At 37.4% G+C, this 20,406-nt stretch overlaps 1 protein-coding gene across 1 annotated transcript in view; it reads right to left on the bottom strand.

The window, feature by feature from the left end:
• LOC150083531 (uncharacterized) overlaps positions 1–14,033 on the bottom strand; it is an 82,495-nt gene extending 68,462 nt beyond the window's left edge. The window contains exon 1 of the mRNA XM_090377339.1: positions 13,931–14,033. The gene's annotated coding sequence lies outside the window, so the exon portion shown is untranslated. The remainder of the gene's footprint in view (positions 1–13,930) is intronic.
• Between the last annotated feature and the right edge of the window lie 6,373 nt (positions 14,034–20,406).

A 20,406-nucleotide genomic window follows, 5' to 3' on the forward strand; every position in this document is an offset into this window, starting at 1 on the left:
GGGTGGATTCGTTTATGTTCTAGTGTGTTCACTCCAACATTGATTTCTTCGTGAGCTGAAATGAGATTCGATGTACTTTTCCCACAAGCATCAAAATGCAAAGCTGCAATTACTCTACGGAGTGGGATGTCTTTTCCCATCGCCTCTCTCCGCCTCTTTAATCCGCTTGCAATCACCAAAGTTCGCAAGCGCGGGGAAAGAGAACAGGTTAGTGAGTTCGCGGACACCATTACAGTAATTGTGCAACCCGGAGATCCGTGCCCTGCACAGACAGAACGTGTTTTTCGGAAGAGACTTAATCGAAAACACAAAGTGGCTTCTATGGGAGAATAGCGAGCAGGGTAACGCCCCTCCCCCCCCCCCCGGCGGTACTTTTGGGACCATTCATAAAAACTTACGCATATACACGCTCCGAAATTGTCTTTTTAATACTTGTTGCTCTGAAGTGGCAAAAATTTAAGATATACAAGAGAACGTTCCCTGTTCAGCCAATTTTCTTTAAAAAATTGTCCAATTTCTAAAGTGAATAATTCTAAAGTTAATAAAGCTGAGGTGAGTGTATACACAGAGCGAGACCTCGGAACCTTTTCATTTAATTTTAATAGCTGGTTGGAAGCGTTTCCTGAGCTTACACTTGAAAAGGAGCGTCGTAGACGCGTAATATACACCATGGGGTTCTGCTAATGAGAGAGAGCTAATTTTCCGATCCATCTTAGCTCGCTAATGAGCTAAGAGCTGCCAGCTAAGCGTTACTGTTGTAAAATTTTAATTTCAGTCATAACGAGTCACATAATTGGGCATTTGTAACAACAGTGATATTAAATTAGAACAACGGAACCAAAGCCATTTTAAATTTTCTCTGTCCATCCATTCCTTTTGTTAATCAACGAAACTGTCCATTCACAACTGAATTCCATAATCTATTCAAAGTTTTACAAAATTTTAATTCGATTGATCGACATCCAATAACATTCCATGTGACTCCTCCACGTAAACATTCTGACGTTTTTCTTATATGACTCGCCTGAATCGTTTGTACTCGCCAGCTAGGTTACCCTTATTGTCTTTACTCCCTATGGCAAAGGATAAATCCTTTGAATGTATCCGTTCAGGAGATTTATTCCTGGTTGCATACGAGAAAGCATATATTCAGGGACAGCTCCCCCGGTGTTCAAACAGTGATCATTCACTCGCTAAGCTCTTTCCAGTCATTAGAGATAATGTGGCTGAATTGCCTCGTCCAATCGATATATTGGACAATCATCTTTAAGTCGACTCCGTCCAGCTTAAATGCTCTTCTGGCATTTATGGCGATGCTTAAGTTGAAGATATGACGTCACGTTCTTTGTTAATAGCCAAGAAAGTTACGTAAGACTTAAAATTGTTCAGAGTAAGCAAAATAATTTCCAATTAAACATGTTTCGTAAGATTTTCCCCGATGCATCAACATTAAACTTACGATAAGATCGTTAATTCTTAATCTCTTATTCCATTCTTAAAAAGAAAAGCAGTCCTTAAATATCAAATGCAATCCTCAAAAAAAAATATATATATGTGTGGTGTGTGTGTGCTTAATGATAAAATATTCATAAAAATTCTTCTTTTTTTCCCTTAAGAGTTGTAATCAGTTCGCCCAGCAAAAAAAAAAAAAAAAAAAAAAAACACCTTTAAAAATCAAATTAAATCATTATGAAAAATTCTTTAGCGTAAAAAAAATTAAATTAATTAAATTCAGTCCTTAAAAGTAGAATCCAGTTCTCAACAAAAGAATATCTTAACCAAAAATTCCTTAACCGAAATCAAATTTACTGAAAGGCTCCCTTGACCTGCACAGGCCACCTCAAATAAAGGTGAACAACACCACAGTGAAACTCCAAAGCCAGCTTAAGTACCTGGGGGTGATATTAGATTGTAATCTTTCCTTCAAGCAGCATCTCAACACATTTAAGAACAAAGATAAGGAAGTACTCTGCACTGTTAGCACGTGTGGTTCGTCGGGACTGGGGACTTAAAACGTCGCGTGCTCTCCTTATATTATAAAACGACATTCCTACCAGCTATAACATACGCCTCTGCGGTTTGGTATCACAAGGCATCAACCGCCGTAAATAGACGCATAATCGACTCAATCCATAGAACTATCCTGTTAACCATTACCAGAGCCTGTAGCACCACTAGCACTGTTGCCCTACAGGTCTTGGCCGGAGCCCTTCCCCTTGACCTGGACATCATACGTACTGGAATAGCCTATTATATAACCAAAGGAATGCCTTGCACCCACCAAGACTACACAGTGGATAACAATGCAACCCACAAGGCTGAAAAGAACAGGCTGCAGAAATACCTAAAAGAAACCTGGCAATACCGCTGGACAAACACAACAAAAGGGAACATCACCAAAAAGTTCATCCCGGACGTAGACAGAGTATACCCCATTCTTCCAACCTGGCTGCAACCCGGACTTTACACGACCTACCTCCTTACGGGTCATGGGGCTTTCAATGCAAAGCTTACAGCATTGGGAATAGTGGAGGATCCGCGTTGTACTTGCGGGGAACAAGAAAGCTGGGTGCACATTATGTTTGAGTGTGTCCAATACGAAGACCTTAGATGCAGACTAATAACTAGAGTTCACTATTTACCGAGGGATCTCGAGTCACATCTACTAGATACACAAGAAGAATATTTAGCCTTAACTGATTTTGCCCAGGGATTATTTAGCAGGCGCCAAACACTAGCCGCCATATACCGAAGACCTTAACGGAATGAGACAAAACAAAACTGCAAATAGCTGCGAGACGACACAGAGGAACCGACTATACAGACCTTGGACTGACTACAAAATGCACTAGGAAAAGACAAGTGACAATAGATTGTCGAACTACAAGAGTCATGATTACCGCCAATAGAAGCGAAAAAACACCTTTAAATAGTCGTGACATCAGAACAAAGGGACACTGCCCCAAGACCTTGCAGCATAGACCCACTACATAATGACAAAAGGTAGTGTAAGGACTAGCAAACATCACGGAAGGGATAAAACCCCATAATGACAGCCAGTAGACTTGATTATGACCCCAAGATAATGACCAGAAAATAAGCCCCAGACCACATGCAGTCTGGAAGGATGACATCCAGATTTAATCCCCTATTAGTGTCCCACCTAGATGAGACTCAACGGCCAATTTTTTAGGGCCTGCAAACTGATGGAGACGACATACGTGGCACTCTCCCGCCGGAACAGCCTATTGGCGACCCAAATCCGCACTCTCTTGAGCGGATCTTTCTTTCCAAACTCCTGGGGAGGAGAGGCTTGCCTCTCCTTGCCTCCCCAATTTTTTCACTCTGGTGGGGCACGGGAATGCCTCACTACCTGCAGGGGCCATCTACTCTGTCGGCCCCTTATTTCCAATTTCTTCCCCCCAGTCTTCATCCTCCCCCCAAACTTTTGTCTTGCACAGCGTTTAGCCCTACATGTCAAAATCAAAAGAGAACATCAAAATTCTTGCCCGAACCTATTTGGTTTTTAAAACTCACTTTCACCGCACAGCCCCACGTCGCGCAATATTAATACTAACTTGTATCACTAATATCAACCTCGATTTTTTTTTTTTTTTTTTTTTTTGGTCCTAGCCACTAAAATCCCAGGAGAGTAAGTGGCAAGACCAGCCAGAGTACAAATATTGGTAACACCCGGCCGGCCTCCCTGTGGCAGGTATTGGTAACGTCGGGTCTCACTAGGGGCCCGGCGGCTAACAGGCCGGACGAACAATGGGCACAACAAACTACACAGTACATATCCCACACACTTTTAAATCTCTGGCTTGTCCGATACAGAGAACATACGCGGAGATGGGAGAAATCCCAGGTGCCGTCAGACCCCGAACATACCTAATACCTAATACCTAAAAACCGAAATCAAAGTCGTTACGGTAGTACAGTGGTATACTCACCATCCTCCCAACATCTGCTGGAAAAAGTCCCGGTTCGAATCCCGTCAATGACGCCAGGAACTTCTATGGGTTTTTTTCACTTTGTGACCGAATTAGTCGGTCTCAACCGAAGACCAAAAGGTTTTTTCGCCCGGTAACTCGTGTTTTATGTCCATCAAAACAGGCAAACAGACCACACATATATATATACAGGCATAATACATATGAGTAGATAAGATAATTTTTGGGTGGCCCTAATTGTGACAGATTTTTAACAGGAACCAAATGTCATCATTGACAAATCCTGAAAAAAAGTCAAAGTCGCTTCTTACAAAGTCAAAGTCGTTTATTACAAAATCAAATCCACTTCTGAATGAAAATGCCCTTAAAGAAAATCCAACGAAGTTCATATAAAAAACTGAATATTGTCCTTAACAAAAAGAATTTAATTCAGTTGTTAAAAAATTAATCTCGTAGATAATAGAGGAACGTTTTAATCAAAATTTTCTTACCAATCCTTATTTAAAAATTATTTAGTACTCAGAAACAATTAGATTTCCTTAATGGAAGAAAAATGAAATTTAGTCCTTTAAAAAATCCAATATGGCCCATAAAAAATGAAATCAAATATAGTCCTTATTTTTTTAAATAATTGTTAAATTAATTTTTTATTGTTTAAAAAATAGTTACATTTACTGTTTTTTTTTTTTTTTTATAACGAATAGAGGTCACTGTCTTCAACAGGAGAAAAACAACAAAAATATCAAATTCAATCATTAAAATATCGAATCCACTGCTTAATAAAAACTATCTTTACCAAAATCCTCAACGAAAAATCATTCGCAGAAACACTTTATAACAACTTTAGTCCTTAATAAAAGTCAAATATTCTTTCAGAGAAGCTTAGAACACTTACTGGACACCAAAGCATTAATTTTGAAAGTAAATGAATTCTGCAGATTCAAAGGAACCATCGAATGGGTTTCAGGTTGTCGTATCTAGGTTGAAAAACATTACAACCAAACATTCATGATCCAATACGATATCTAGATCCAAAAAGGTGCTCATGACGTATGATATTTTGGGACCATGATATGAAACAACGGGCCGGTTTCATGATTTCGCATGATCTACAGAAATGAGCCGATCTCCTGCCCTCACCTCACACTTTTAAGTCTTCATGATGTGAAGGACTCGATCTACAGAAACAAAGCGCCAGACTTGTAAATTTTTAATAGCATTTGAGCAATAACAAGGTGAATTAACTGCTCTCCATCAACATTAACTTTTGGAAATGTAGTGTAGTTTAAAGGATATTTATCTGCAGAAGTGAAGCTCATTAATTCGCTTCAGTGCAAAATCTAGTATTGAAATTAGCAATTTATTAACTCTGAAAAACTTTGCAGTTCGAAAAACTGATTTCAAAGTAAGATTAATATCTTGGGAACCCAGCAACAGAATAATTAACATACTAAAGAGAAGTAATCACCAAACGCAAAATGCTAGGAAAAAATTTTTAAAAAAATTTTCCAATGACATCAAGACAAAAAATACTTGAGGAAATTAAGTTCATTTGCGAAACAAAGACAGTATTGAAAATCTATGCGAAAAAACAGCTGGTTTTGATGTGTTTACACTAGATCAACATTGCCACGAACCAAAAATCTTTAAATACATTTTAACTACAATAGGGCCTTTATAGAAAGATTAAATGGATATCTGAGGTCGCTTTTATCATTCAGTCTTATTTAAATTGCAAGAAAAAAAAAAAGTCAGGTTTGCTGGTTGGTGGAGTAAATAAGGAACTGCGATCTGCGGGTATGTTGAAAGTGGAGATTTTACAGTGAAAGGAAACAAAACTTTGGACAAAGAACAAGGAAGTAAAAGACAAATGTGAAAAAGCCAGTACTCAAACTGGAAGAAGAAACCAATCTAAAAAGGGGGTGGCCAATGAAAACGCTGTAACATAAATAATAAAGATCTCAAGGGAAAAGTGGCAAAAAATACTTCCAGACTTCCTAAAAAATGCAGTCTACAATCAAGCGTCAGCTGCACAAACATAAGTTAAATAAACTCTTCGCTGCGTGTAAGGTTGAATACGAAAGCCATGGTAGTTCTGTGTTTGACAAGCGAAGCCACTGGAGGTATTTTGTATCAACAATTGCTACCACACACGCCTTTAAGCAGTTGTGGGTGTAACAAAGCTTGTACAGTGGAATGGATCGAAGCGGTCGGGAAGAGTTTATAATTAATATGCTGTGAGGTTGCATACACTGGGAGTTCCTGTTTGTAATTGGATATCGGTTAATGGTTCCAACTGCGTGTTTACGGAAGGAGTTTGAAGATTTAATGAAGAAATGTGAGATGTGCAGAGATAGGTGGTTTATTTGTATGATTTTCGTATTTGCAATATTGGTTACACAGCGTCATCATTCGTAATTGCCCTCATGGGTAGCACAGTTGATAGAATCGCCGTCCTCCCCACGCCCAGTGGAAAAAAAATTCGAGTTCGAGTCCCGTCGATGATGTGAGGAATTTTTATGGGCCTTTTTCACAATGTCGCTGAGTTAGTCGGTCTCAGGCGAGGGCAGCATAGTTTTTCTTCCTTGAAACTCGGGTCGGTTTCTCGTCCAGCAAACAGAAAATCGACCATAGAATACACCCAATTTACAGACAGTACACAGGGAGCAATATGGCCCTACTTGCTGATGCTCCTAAAAACCCTATAACAACATTTGTAATTTTCCAATGAAGTTTTTCCTTTCGTTGTAAATTGTTTTAAGTTTGGGTGGACTTTGAAAATTATTCGTTGTATTTTTTTTATCAAAATTACTTCGTTCAAAATTAACGCATAAGAGTGATGAAAATGTCAAATATCGAAAACTGTGGGACATTTTGAGGGGGATTGACACTTGTAAAGTGAAGCACTTCGTAAAATTGTTGGCGTTCGCAAAACAGTTGTGAAAACGTTCAGTGCAAAATATAATTCGTTGTCAAGTGACGGACCCATCCTTGACTGGTGTTTCTGAAGAATCTTGACAGTGAATGATTTATCGGATGAATCAGACCAGGATGACTCAGAGATGACTTGAATCATCTTGTCACTTTTCAGGGATCCCATTCTCGTGCTTTAAGGGAAAGTAAAATCCATACGTATCGCCCTCGTGAGTAGCACAGTTGATAGGTTCGCGTCTCCCCCAACACTGGGTGGAAGAGACCTGAGTTCGAGTCCTGTCGGAATTTTTATGGGCATTTTTCCCAACGTGGCTGAGTTAGTCGGTCTCAGGCGCGAGGGTGGCATGATTTTTTTTTTCTCCCGGAAATTCGGGTTTCTCATTCTTCAAACAGAAAATCGACCACAGAACACACAATTTACAGACAGTATACACGAAGCAATATGAACATAGTCGCTGATGTTCCTAAAATCGAACAACAACCATACGTATCCAATCATATAAATCGATCTAATCTAAATTAGTTTTATGTATCCATCCCTCCCCACCCCAAATATTCTTTAGCCATTTTCCAGGGTTTAGAGAAAGAGTACTAGAAGCTAAACAATTTACTATGTAATTTTACTGGTACCAGAGTGAATTCTCAGCAACGATGTGAAAATCAATATATAGACCGAAGTCGCCAATGCTATCTAATCGACTTCCTGAGACTTGTTTGCATCCAGGGATGGCTGCAAATAATCCAATCGCCGATCCACTGCAACTTGTCACTATCTAAATATACCATGCCAATGATGAAAATTTTAACAGCGAACATCCCCGTGCAGGCAAATTGTCAATTAACGCTTCACGATATAGTAGAAGTCGTGTTCAACGTTATTATTGTGCTAACAGCTTCCTCACATGGTAATTGTTACAAAGGCTACGTCGGACTACTTTCGTTGGGAAGTGCTCAGACATCAACCCCGCAACTTAGATCTTCCTCCATGCGATTACGACTATCTGTTACAAGTACAGAAAACAGGTAGTTGGAGTAGAATTCTTTGTACAACATTGGCACAAATGTCCAAACCAATAATTCTGCATACTGTTTCGCAAATACGAAGTAAAATACACACAGTTTCATTTGCATAACTCTTAAAGATTGCTTCTTCAGCTTAATAAAAATCTAGTATTTAATTCTTTTTTCTCTCTTTTTGAAATTTATTTCTCAGTCTCTTTGGAACATGCACACATTTTTGCTCACTTGGATAAGAAATCATTTCCCGTGCATGTGCAGAAATCTATTCGCGTGCGGAACCTCCACACAAAGAGATGTAAGTCACGTCCAATATCGACTGCGGGGTTAGAGATTCTCGGAGTCCGACATTTACGGCACACCTGTCAAACACACAATGCGCACTAAAGGAAGTGCTTACGGCTAAAGTTTTGCAGCTCTGAAAATGAGATTTGTAAATTTGGAGACTCGCCTGCATTTTCAGTCGCCATACAGAAAATGCAAAGAGACGCTGTATCCTTATTTATAGATTTCTTTCCTCTTCTTTGCCTCGGGAACTTGTCAGTCACTAGCAGGGGAAAAAAAAAAGAAAAGGAAAAAAAGGAAGCGAAAGACAGACGATTGAACGTATTATTTCCGGTTTTTTTTTTTTTTTTTTTTTTTGCTGCATATAAACAACATTAGCTATTACCTCAAATACAGTTTTTTTTAAAAATACTAGTTTATTTTATTTTTTTAAATTTCCGCTTCTGGTTCTAAGATGCACTACTTTCCAGCTTCTATAAGTGTTTGCGAAATGTCTCTGGGCAAAGATTTGCATGCGTATATTAACTTTCATTGCAATGTCTCATTCGGGACGTAACATGCAACTCTCATGAAAGTAAATCCATAGCCCTCGGTATATTCAGAATGACAGCTCTGAGACGCCAGGTTCGGGCAAAAGGCTTTGTACGCAGATAGAACAACGTTCCTAAACTTCAATGTTATAAGCGGCTTTTCTAGAGGTTGCTCCAACAGTTAAGAAAGTGCTTAAATGTTTCTCAGCATTCGAAGGAGAAAGAATTTATTTTGTCGATCAGAGCATTTTAAACATATAAAGACTCCCTGAGTCCAATCATTGTCCTCAAAATGAAAAATTCTTGACGAAATATAGACCATAAAATATCACAGGGTTTTTTTTTGGGGGGGGGGAATCGCATTTAATAAGTTACGTCAGTCCTGTGCATACTTTTGTATGCACAGTACTGGGTGCAGGGTGGTTTCATTTCAAAAGAACCATGAAGATAAAAAAGATGGCTTCGTCGGACTATAAAAGTAATTATATTCAACTTGGGCAATACAAAACTTCGTGGTTGCGAAACTTAAACTCAGACAGACTTCGAGTCGGAGAGAAAGAAATTTTCAATTGTGTTTGAAATTTTAAGGGTGCAATTTATGACTTTTGTCTTTAAGGTGTCTTGACTATTTGTAGAGAAATAGTCAAGACAAAGTTGTTAAAACAGGAGAATCACCTTGATAACTGAGAACTCCGCTATTTTACTTCTCTTTCCTTATACAATACTCTCCAAAAAGTATCCGGACACACCTGTTTTCAGAGTCCAATTCGTCACGTGTTTATCTTCCCAGATAAACAAGTGACGAAAATCGATATGTAAAGGGCATATGAGCCACAATCAACTGTCAGTGATGTTATCATAAATGGAAGTAACGATACCGCAACCATCCAGCAACGGAAGGCCACAGAAGCTCATTTCATAAGACTACGGATACTCGGAAAGGTACTACAATAATCTCATCGAACCATCCTGAAAAACATCGACCAGGAGTTTAAGGAGCCAACAGGGGTTGGAGTCTGTACAAACACACTACTACGGAGCGCCAAAAATTCGGGTTTCATGGTAGAGCGGCGGCCCATAAGCCAAACATCTCCAACTACAATTAGCACTATTGCCTTGCATGGTGCATTGAACGCTGTAATTAGTCAAGAGCAGCTGAAATCGGTTCTATGAAGTGACGAGCTACACCCTATTCTGATCATATAGGTATCTGCGTGTGAAGGGCATGGAGAGCGTTTGTTGTCTGAATGCATTGTGCCAACAATGAAATTCGAAGGAGGTGAGGTTATGATGTGGAGCTGTTTTACATGGTAAGACCTAAAACCTTTGGTGGTTGTGGGGGGGGGGGGAGCTATGAACACCGGCGCATACCTTAACATTTTAGAAAACGTCATGCTCTCTACAGTGTGACAGTTGTTTGGTACAGACCCCTGTTTGTTCCGACAGGATAATTAATGCCCCATGCCATACCGCCGGTGCTATTCGAGAATGGTCCATGGATATGAAGTACAAAAATTTAAATAACAGGCGCAAAGTTCCGATTTGAATCCTATGTGAAGAAAAGAAACGTTGGGTGAGGATCAGGCCAACACGTCCCATATCAGTAGTTAAACTGGCCTCTGTTCTGCAAGAGGAATATTATGAAACTGACTTGTGCATCGTAGGATACTTTTTGGAGGATAATCTATGGCATGAAGTTTGCTTGCCTTTTTTTTCTAAATGTTTCTAGGAATTATAGACAAATTAATTTGTACAGCATAGATTGCAGTATTGCTTAGTTGTATATTTTCCTTTTTCATTCAAGCTTCCCGATGAAACTTGATTTTTGTGTTTTCTTGAATGCAGATTAATGTGCTTACAACAGAATTTACATATGTGTTTAAATTCATTAATATTTAATTGAGTACTTTATGACAACCTGCATATCAATTTTTTACTAATTGTCGTATTTGAATGCTGATTTATCTCCGCTGCGAGATGCGAATCCTTATGTAATAATTCACTTTTGTGGATTGCAAAGTCTCGAGACCAGACGTCTACATGGTGACCTGATTGAGGTATTTAAGGCTTTGAAAGGCTTCAGCAAATTAAAATCAATAATGAAACATCTGTCACAAATAAATTCCATCAGGCATTGTAATGACAATATGGACTATCGTAGGACGTAGCTGTTCGTTCATTTCGAATCCATTGTTCTGGTAACGCGCGTTAAGGATAAATAGCAGCACTCTTTTCCTCAGGGAGAAATACTGTTTAATTAGAGTGGAGTATCGAAACAACTCGTGATGAACTGCATCCCAATATGATATTAATGTATTTTGCTGTACACTAAGCTTGTTCTTATCCATGCACACACTTGGTCTTGGCGCATTATAGCCTAAGTTGCTTATGCGCCAATAAAACCCAAATCAAATCCACGCACACAAAGGAGACGTTTGCCCCTTCTAATGTTTTATCGCAGTTTTAAAATATTCTGGTAACAAACGCGAGACAGGCCATCTCTTTCAGCTGACGTAATCTGATGGACATACGTTTTCTATTTTAGAACAATGCATTGGTGGAAAGGAACAGCTGTCAAAATGTACAGGCTGTGGACGAAGAATTATATTCAAATGCATAATGAGTGATACTGTAAGCCATAACTATTCATAAGTTAATTTATTGCTCACTTTCCAAAAATGAAAGGGAGCTTAGGAGTTCTATGCGTGTGTGTCTCCATGCTAATAACTTTGGTGCTTAGAGGCCGATGCAAAGCAAATTTAAAATAACGGTGGGGGTGAGGAGGATGTGATGGTTCCCTGATGGAGATGTCTTCATTTTCCATCAGCCATATTGAAACAAGATAACCGTCAATAAAGATTATACACACCATTTATTTGTTTTACTTAGAGTAATTAAATTTGATTTGTTCCCCAACTTTTGCACCCTAGTGTATGTACTACAGTTAATTTCCAATGTATATTGGAAATATACATTGGAAATTAACTGTAGGGGATCAGTAAATGAGTGAACCTTCGCCATCGGATCATTGTCCCTTCCTACAGAGACTTATTCAAAAGAAGCTTCCTGTTGGCAATGATACCCGAAGGCCAGTAACAAATGCTCAGGGTATCAGCGTTATTCACATGAAAGATCTGGAGAAGCGCGCAAGCAACTGTCACAAGTATGTGACGCATCTGGAACAATAATCACACAAGATTTAAATGTCATAACTACCATCTATTGAAGATAGTAGCTGTCATTTTCCATTCATACGGAAAGGCCAGAGACCGACTTCAGTCAGTAACGGATGGGATGTACTGAGGGATTCTTAAAATTCATCTTAGCATACTGATCAAGTTTGTTGGCTTTTAACGCAACAATTTTTTAAAAGTTTTCGCCAATTCAGGGGAGTTCACAGAGGCGTGAATTGAAAGGAAGTTCTGTACTTACCTATTATATATTTATTTATATTCATGCTCATATTTATCCATATGTATATTTATGCATATTTACCTTTTGTAGTTTGTACATAAGTTTAATGGAGACGAAGATTGCACATCTAGAATGGTGACATTGTAACTACTGGCAGGAGGATAATAAACAAGTACCGATCCGCCTTCCATCGTATAAATACTGTGAAACTTCTAATTCGATTTTTTACCTGGAATTTTTTCGTTTGATGAAACATTACCACATATTCTCTCGGTTTCATTAACACCATAAAAACTATTTTCTCCAATTTCACTTTCATTCGTGTATAGCTTTTCATCTATTTTTTCATCTTCGATCATTTTTGTCTTATAACATTCCTCGCAAGAGTTTATTGTTTCTTTTATTTTTTCCTTTTAAACACCAACATATTTTTTCTAGAGCACTTTTCCAGAGTAATTTAAACTAAGGAAGCATCAATTTTATGAGGACATACTCTGATTTTGGTGATAACCCATCTAAAACTCTACTTCTAAAACTTTGAATGCAGGTTTGAAATAATAAAATCACCTTAAATTTCATTGTTAATTTTTCAAATGTAGACCTGATTTTCCAAACTTTAAACTTGAATTTTTCAAAATTTTTCTTATTCTCTTGCATCGACACCAAACTTGTATGAAAGTAACCATAAAATGAATTTTTCTCTTTGTTAAAGATCCAGTGTAGTCACTAATTGGGATTCATCGCTTATAAACAGTCTTTACGAATTCAGTATCCTGGTCATCTACCAAGTCCTCTTCTTCGATATCGATACTGGATTCATTCATTCCTGTATGGCCACAATATCGGAATCTGGTATATCAGATTTCTAATGTTTACAATATATATTTTGTAAACGTTTTGCTATTTTTTACACAAACACCATTGAATATTTTATAAGACCATACAACCGAACTCATTTTTAAAAAATACTGATCGAACGGCAAGTAATACCATAAAAGTTTCCTCTTTTGTCTGACCCTACATCAGTTATGCATACGTTTTTGGTTTCTAATAGTCATTTCAAAGAATTAACAAATCCTAAACATATTCGCTATTTTTATTGCTTCCTTCCACAATTTTCATAAAACTTGGAAAATCTACCACCGATATGAAACTCATTGTATTTATTAGAAACTGAAGTACCCACCATCATATTCTTCTTGGGGAATTCTAGTAACATAAAAATCGGATCGTGAACTATAATATATATGCATAATTATCCTGATATTCCAAAAAGCCAAGAAAAATATTACTGAAATTGGGACACTTCATTAAAATTATATTTTCCAGACCTAAAATGTAGTATATAAGAGTTGGTGGGTAGGTTGATGAGGGTTTACGCGCATCAGCAACTTATGCCAGTATCTAGAAGAAAAAAAAAAAAAAAAAACATACTACCCTCGCCTAAGCCGGACTAACTCAACCACGTTGTAAAAAAGTCCCCTAAAAATTCCTCGTCTCAATGACAGAATTCGAATTCAGGTCTTTTCCATCCGGTATGGGGAGAATGGCGATTCTACCAACTGTGCTACTCACGAGGACACGGTGTATAAGAGATACCAGACTTTATCTCTTCACAGCGTAATAAATGGTATGACAACAAGGTATATTAATTTAATATAACTTTAAAAAACATTTATAAGCAAAAATAATTCTGTAGATAATAAAATACTGATAATTTTTCAAAATCAAACACCAAACTTTTAATTCTCTCATTTTTACGTTCATCTTCTGAGCCGTAAAAAAATAAAAACTCACCTGTTTTTACTTCCAAAATCTTCCTGAAGGTCACACGGGGGACAATTTACTGTCATTTTTACCACGTGCGTTTACTCCATACGCTTTTACCATGAACATCGCATGCGACTGTGCCCAGAATGTTTCTATCATCAAAATAGACACACAAATTGACCTCTACTGCCACCTAGTGAGTACATTACTAAACTATTTTAGTACAGAGAAGTCGAGCATCTCTATGCGCGCCCTGTTCTTTTGCGGATTGGCTGACAAGCTTAACAAACTTGCGTCCTCCGCTGCGTCCTATTGATCCCCTTCGAAACTGCTGTTTCTTGGTTTAGAACGCGGCTGACGTAAGCTCACGTGCTGGTAAGTACGCAAAAGTAGCGGTTATGCCTAGCAGCGGGAACAAACTAAATACGCAGAATTTACCATGAATGTACTTTAATACGTTGTTCACAAATATCCACCATTTTTATCCCGAAAAATTAGAATCAGCAGCTTTAGCAAAACGACTTCAGTTTTTTTAAGTCTTTGACTAAGGGTCCAAGAAGGATTTTCTCTTTTACAAATGTCTTTTCCTCCAGAAAGATTTCTGGTAATATCCATAAATCGACTCTGCTACATAAATACCACTGTCGAACATGAATCCACTCTGCTACAAAGATCAGGACACGAATTGCTGCAGAAGTTTTGCAATAACCTGTCCTACATTAAATTCTGAAACCAAAGAGATGCACCTCTCATTATCTGACAAAAAAAAAAGTCTCTTCAGAGACGATTCGTTTTTCTTAGCAGCGTGTTGGAAGATGATAAAATCCCATTGCACATTTCCATCAGAGAAATCACTAATCCCATGAGTGTTTGCCTTTTATTGATTGTTTTGTTATTTTAGCATCTCTCTCTCTCTCTCTCTTTCTGTGTGTGTGTGTGTGTGTGTGTGTGTGTGTGTGGCTGGCTGGCTCAATACCTTCGTAGGAGCATGGAAAAGGGAGGGAAAAAATTTCCAATCTCTACCTGAACAGCAACGAGAAGATTTATCGCGACAAAGTGCCTACCTTGAATAAGAGCGTTGCTACGTTACGTTGTGATGACGTCAGAGAGAGAGAGAGGTCTACAGAATCAAACCGGCGCGAGACCAGTTTTTTCAAAAGATTTCCAAGAGTTAATACAGAAAGAGAGAGACAGAAATGATAAAACGAAAATAAAAAACGAAAAAAAACCCCAATATGAATGTCGAAATAAGGTGAAGAAACAGGGAATGTGCGCTTAAATGAAACAGAAATCAAATACTAGAGATTTATCCATTAATGGCACCGTATGACCTGCAATCATCAAAGAAATTAGTCAGTATTTGATACGGGAACATGCACGAAACAGATGAGATTATTATTATTTTTTTTTTTTGGCGCATCGGCTTCTGTGGCCATATTGCACCTCCCAAGGTTTTGCATTTTCTACTCTGATCCAAGCCCGAGGCGGGATTCGAACCCGTGACTTTTGGGTTGCCAGGCAGGCACTTTACCCACACGGTTAACCCGGTCGGCTACGAGATTATCTGATATCAAATCGTTATGTAGTAGTAGTAGAGGCATATGATGCAAGAAAGCAAGCTTATGTAGGATCAGCCAGAGGAAAAAAAAAAAAAAAACATTTCACACATATCCATTCCCTCTAAACGTTTGTCCAGTTCCTCCTTGAATTTATTTAAGCTATCAACTTCCACAACGACAGATGGAAGTTTGTTCCAGTAATCAACTGGCTAAAGGCAAATTTACGCACATCCGTTCTACAACTGTGTTTTCGCAATTTGAATTTATTCCCCCCTCAGGTTGGTAATCAGAGCAAGAGGAAGAATCCCATCAGCATCGCTCAAGGCCTTATACACCTCAATCAGATCACCTCGCACGTGCCTACTCTCCAGCCACTGCAATTTGCAGAACTTAAGCCTTTCTTGGTAAGAGGACCCCTTCGTTCGCCTCACCAATCTTGTTGCCCTTCTCTGTACACACTCAAGCAACTGTACATCCATCCTAAAATGAGGGCTCCAGACCTGTACGCAGCACTCAATGCGTAGCCCGACCATTGCCTTATACAAAGGGATAATCACCTACTTTTCCCTGCTAGCAAAATATCTGTAAATCATTGACAATACCCCATGACCAGCTCTGGAAGCCTGTCTGCATTGCTCAGAAAACTTCATATCTGACTGCACAATTACCCCAGGTCTTTTTTTCATTTTCTACCACCCTGAATTATTAATGAATCTTTTTGCTATAAATCTTCTATTAGAAACATCCACAAAAGCTTAGCAAACCTAGACTTGCTCACTTTATAATATACGATATTTCTTTAATCCACATTAAGTTATTATTTCCTACGTGATAGCGAATAGAGTTGACTCATATTCGATATGTTGAAGTTATCTAAATGAACAGTTTTGAATGTATGGACAGGAATAAGTAGGTTTTTGTTGTGGCCTAGATATTTTGATCTAACTCCCCACGATTGCCAATTATGGGGTACGGAGAATAAAATATACATTAGGAGACTACAGATCTAAATGTATTTTCTTTCAGAAAATCTTAATCGAAAAGAAAAGATCTTGCAAAAAAAAAATAAATAAATAATAATGTATTTCGACGAAAGAAACAAGAAAACGAGATGAGTTTGGATGATTAATGTAAGAGGGTTTTAGGAGCATCGGCAACTAGGGCAATATTGCTCAGTATATACTGTCTGCAAATTGCGTGTGTTCTATGGTCGATTTTCTGTTTGCTGGACGAGAAACCGACCCGAGTTTCAAGGAAGAAAAACTATGCTGCCCTCGCCTGAGACCGACTAACTCAGCCACGCTGTGAAAAAGGCCCATAAAAATTTCTCACGTCATCGACGACACTCGTACTCAGCTCTTTTCCACCCCGTATGTGGAGGGTGGTGATTCTTTCAACTGTGCTACCCACGAGGGCAGTTCGGATAGTATTGAGACTGATAATCTGTTTCAAACTTTCAGGACAGTGGATGTTACACCTAGACAAATAAGGGCCCCGTGATTCGACAACACCCCTAACAACTACCATTCCAGGCCTCACTGCACAAAGCTTCCCCTTAAAAAGTATTAAGATAGTCACTGCCATCTTAATACATCTTAAATTTTTTTTATAAATTATTGGTTAATAAAATTGTTGAATAATAAATGAATAACATATAATGATTAAATTCAGTATTATATATTGAATAATTTATTATTCTAAAATAATATTGAATAATAAATTAATAAATGAAATTATTGATTAATAGTAAATAATCTATTATGAAAAACAACAGTTTAAAAATTATTCTAAATGACGTATAGGCGAAATTATATATATTTCTCATATTTTAATAAAATTACAATATTTTAATAAATATACTATATTTTAATAAATATATTATATACAATATTTTTTATAAATTATTTTTTGATATATTAAAAACACAAATACTTTACTAAATATTTCACTGCAGAACCAATAATGCTGCTTACCTGTGATCTCATTTTTTTTAACTGCTAGTTGGAAATACTGAATGAAATCTTGATTCCACGAGAAACGTAACTTGATCTTAACAGTATTACAACAAGCTTTTCATCTTATTTTTAAAACATCAATAGTTGTTATTCTAAAAACCTTAAAAAGTTGGCTAAAATAATATAACTAATAACAAGAGCATGCCATAAGCAAACGAAATCGTATCTGAATGACTAATGGCCGCTGCATGTAATGAGCAATCGATTAGCGCATCTCATTTTAGAAAACGAAAAAATATCTGAATAAATCTGCATTTCTTAAATAAAATATTAGGAAAATAAAACTTCTGTTTAATTATATAATATTAATTTTAAGAAAACGAACTTCTTTTATAAAGTTCACATTATAAAAAGAATGAGCAACTTCGTCGTAAGCAGATTAACCTGGAAAAATATATTAATTATACACGTAAGTCAATTCTTGCGAACTGCATGATGGAAGCATATTTACTAAATTAATCGATAAATCTTATTTCTGAAATAAGAAATTTGATGTATAATAATTTTTGCGTTCTTGTTTAGCAATTAATTATAAGCGTAGTCTTGGAGAAAGTATACTTACATTTCATTATTCGCCATTAATTTAATTCTTTTTAAGCCATTCAAAGGCAGTAGTAATCTGCCGCTTCCTTATGTAAAGAGGTTTGTAAGGTTGAAACAGCCGTTTATCAAAATTTAAAATTAAGAGGAAAGCTTTATATTTCATTCCTGCTTTAAAGACTATTTACAAGTTAACGGAAACAAATATACAGCAATTTATTCGATGTTTTCCAAGTTTCCGAGACAAAATGAAAGGGACTATTTAGTCGGAAGTGGAGTAGATCTGATATACAGTTCTGTAAACAGAATATAAGTCGTTTAGGTATGCATTAAACTCGAAATGTAATGACCAAAACGCGGAATGTTCATCTCTTTTCTCATTAACCGAGAGGAAATATAATTTCCTTCCAGAGGCTTCTCACTCGATATTTATCTGATTTACATGTCTAAGTCTTCGTGTGTTTGCGTGTATCAGAACACATCACTAGGAACTAATTTCTTGGCCGAAGTGAGAAACTCCCAGGTAGTGATGAATATAATCGCATGATTAGTAATCCGTTATTGAAATTATTAAAAATTATTCAATAATAAATTAATAATACATGATGAATAATTCAATATTATATATTGAATCATTTATTACTTAATATATAATATAGAATAGTAAATTAAAAATGAAATTATTGATTAATAGTAAATAAGTTTGTTGAAATTGAACGTAGGAATGACCCCTGGGGTGGATAGGGTTTATCCAGTTATATTGAAGGACGAGGTGCAGGAAGTAAGAAACCCTCATCCATAATTATGAGAGCATCCTTGAACTCAGGGGAGTTCTCCACGGACTGGAGGTATGGAAATGTATCCCCAATTCACAAAGGGGGATCGGAAGGTAACACGAATAATTAGTTTAACTTCTATTCTGGGGACAATAATGGAGACACTGGTTAAAGAAGCATTGCAGGATCATCTAGACAAAATTGCAGTAATAATTCAGACACAGCATGGGTTTGTTAAGGGGAAGTCTTGTGTGATCAACTTGATTTGATACTATGATGGGGTCATAAAGGAACTGGATGCAAGAATAATTTTGATATCATATACTTGGATTTCAGGAAAGCTTTGGATAGTGTTGCACATGAAAGATCACTGTACAAATTGCAGCAGTATGGTATTGAGGTCAAGTTGCTACAATGGATAAAAGGATGGTTGAATGGGAGAAGACAGGGAGTGGTAATCAATGGACACTGTTCTTCGTGGACTAATGTTATTAGTGGAGTCCCCCAAGGTTCGGTGTTGAGCCCATTGTTGTTTTGTATAAATATATTGATGCAGGTATATCAGATTTAATGAGCAAGTCTGCAGATGACACAAAGGATGGTAGGATTACTAATGACAGTATGGTACTGCAACAAAATTTAGAAAAGTTGGGCAGATGGGTTGAGAAGTGGCAACTGAAGTTTAACATTGACAAATGCAAAGTACTGCATATGGGCAGAAGTAACCCCAGCGAAAAGTACCAACTATGTTGTACTATACTCAGGATAGTGGACAATGAAATAGACCTGGGGTAATTGTGCAGTCAGATATAAAGTTTTTTCTGAGCAGTGCAGACAAGCTGCCAGACCAGGTCATGGGGTGTTGTCAATGATATACAAGAATTTTGCTAATAGGGATAAGGAGGTGATTATCCCTTTATATAAGGCAATGGTCAGGCCACGTCTTGAGTACTACGTCTTGAGATCTGGAGGCCTCATTTTAGGAAGGATATAGAGTTGCTAGAACGAATACAGAGAAGGGCAACAAGATTACTGAGCGAAACGAAGGGGTCCTCTTACCAAGAAAGGCTTAAGTTCTTCAAATTGCAACGTCTGGAGAGTAGGCATGGGCGAGGTGATCTGATTGAGGTGTATAAAGCCTTGAACAATGCTGATGGGATTCTTCCTGTTGCTCAGATTACGAACCTGACGGGGCATAAATTCAAATTGAGGAAACGTTATCCAGCCTTATTATAATATAATTAATGTACAAAGAGAAAGTCACAATAAGTATTATTTTAGCAATAACCTTTCTGTTATAACATTTTTAAACATAATTACACGGGAGGGGCTAAAATATCATTATTTTAGATATGTCATTTTATACGGCATATCTAAAAATTCAATCAAATCATATATAATTGCAGCACAGCAAAGTGACTTCAACCTTTTTTGCACTACTGTTTAAAAACAGATGTGTGGAAATTTGCCTTTAGCCAGCGGGTAGTTGATTGCTGGAACAAACTTCTATCTGTTGTGAAAGTTGATAGCTTAAATAAATTCAAGGAGGAACTGGGCAAACTTTTAGAGCGAATGGATATGTGAAATGGGTTTTCTTTTTTAGCTGATTCTGC

The sequence above is a fragment of the Mastigoproctus giganteus genome, chromosome 7 (assembly GCF_048544385.1).
Source record: "Mastigoproctus giganteus isolate SK-2022 chromosome 7, ASM4854438v1, whole genome shotgun sequence".
NCBI lineage: Eukaryota > Metazoa > Arthropoda > Arachnida > Uropygi > Thelyphonidae > Mastigoproctus > Mastigoproctus giganteus.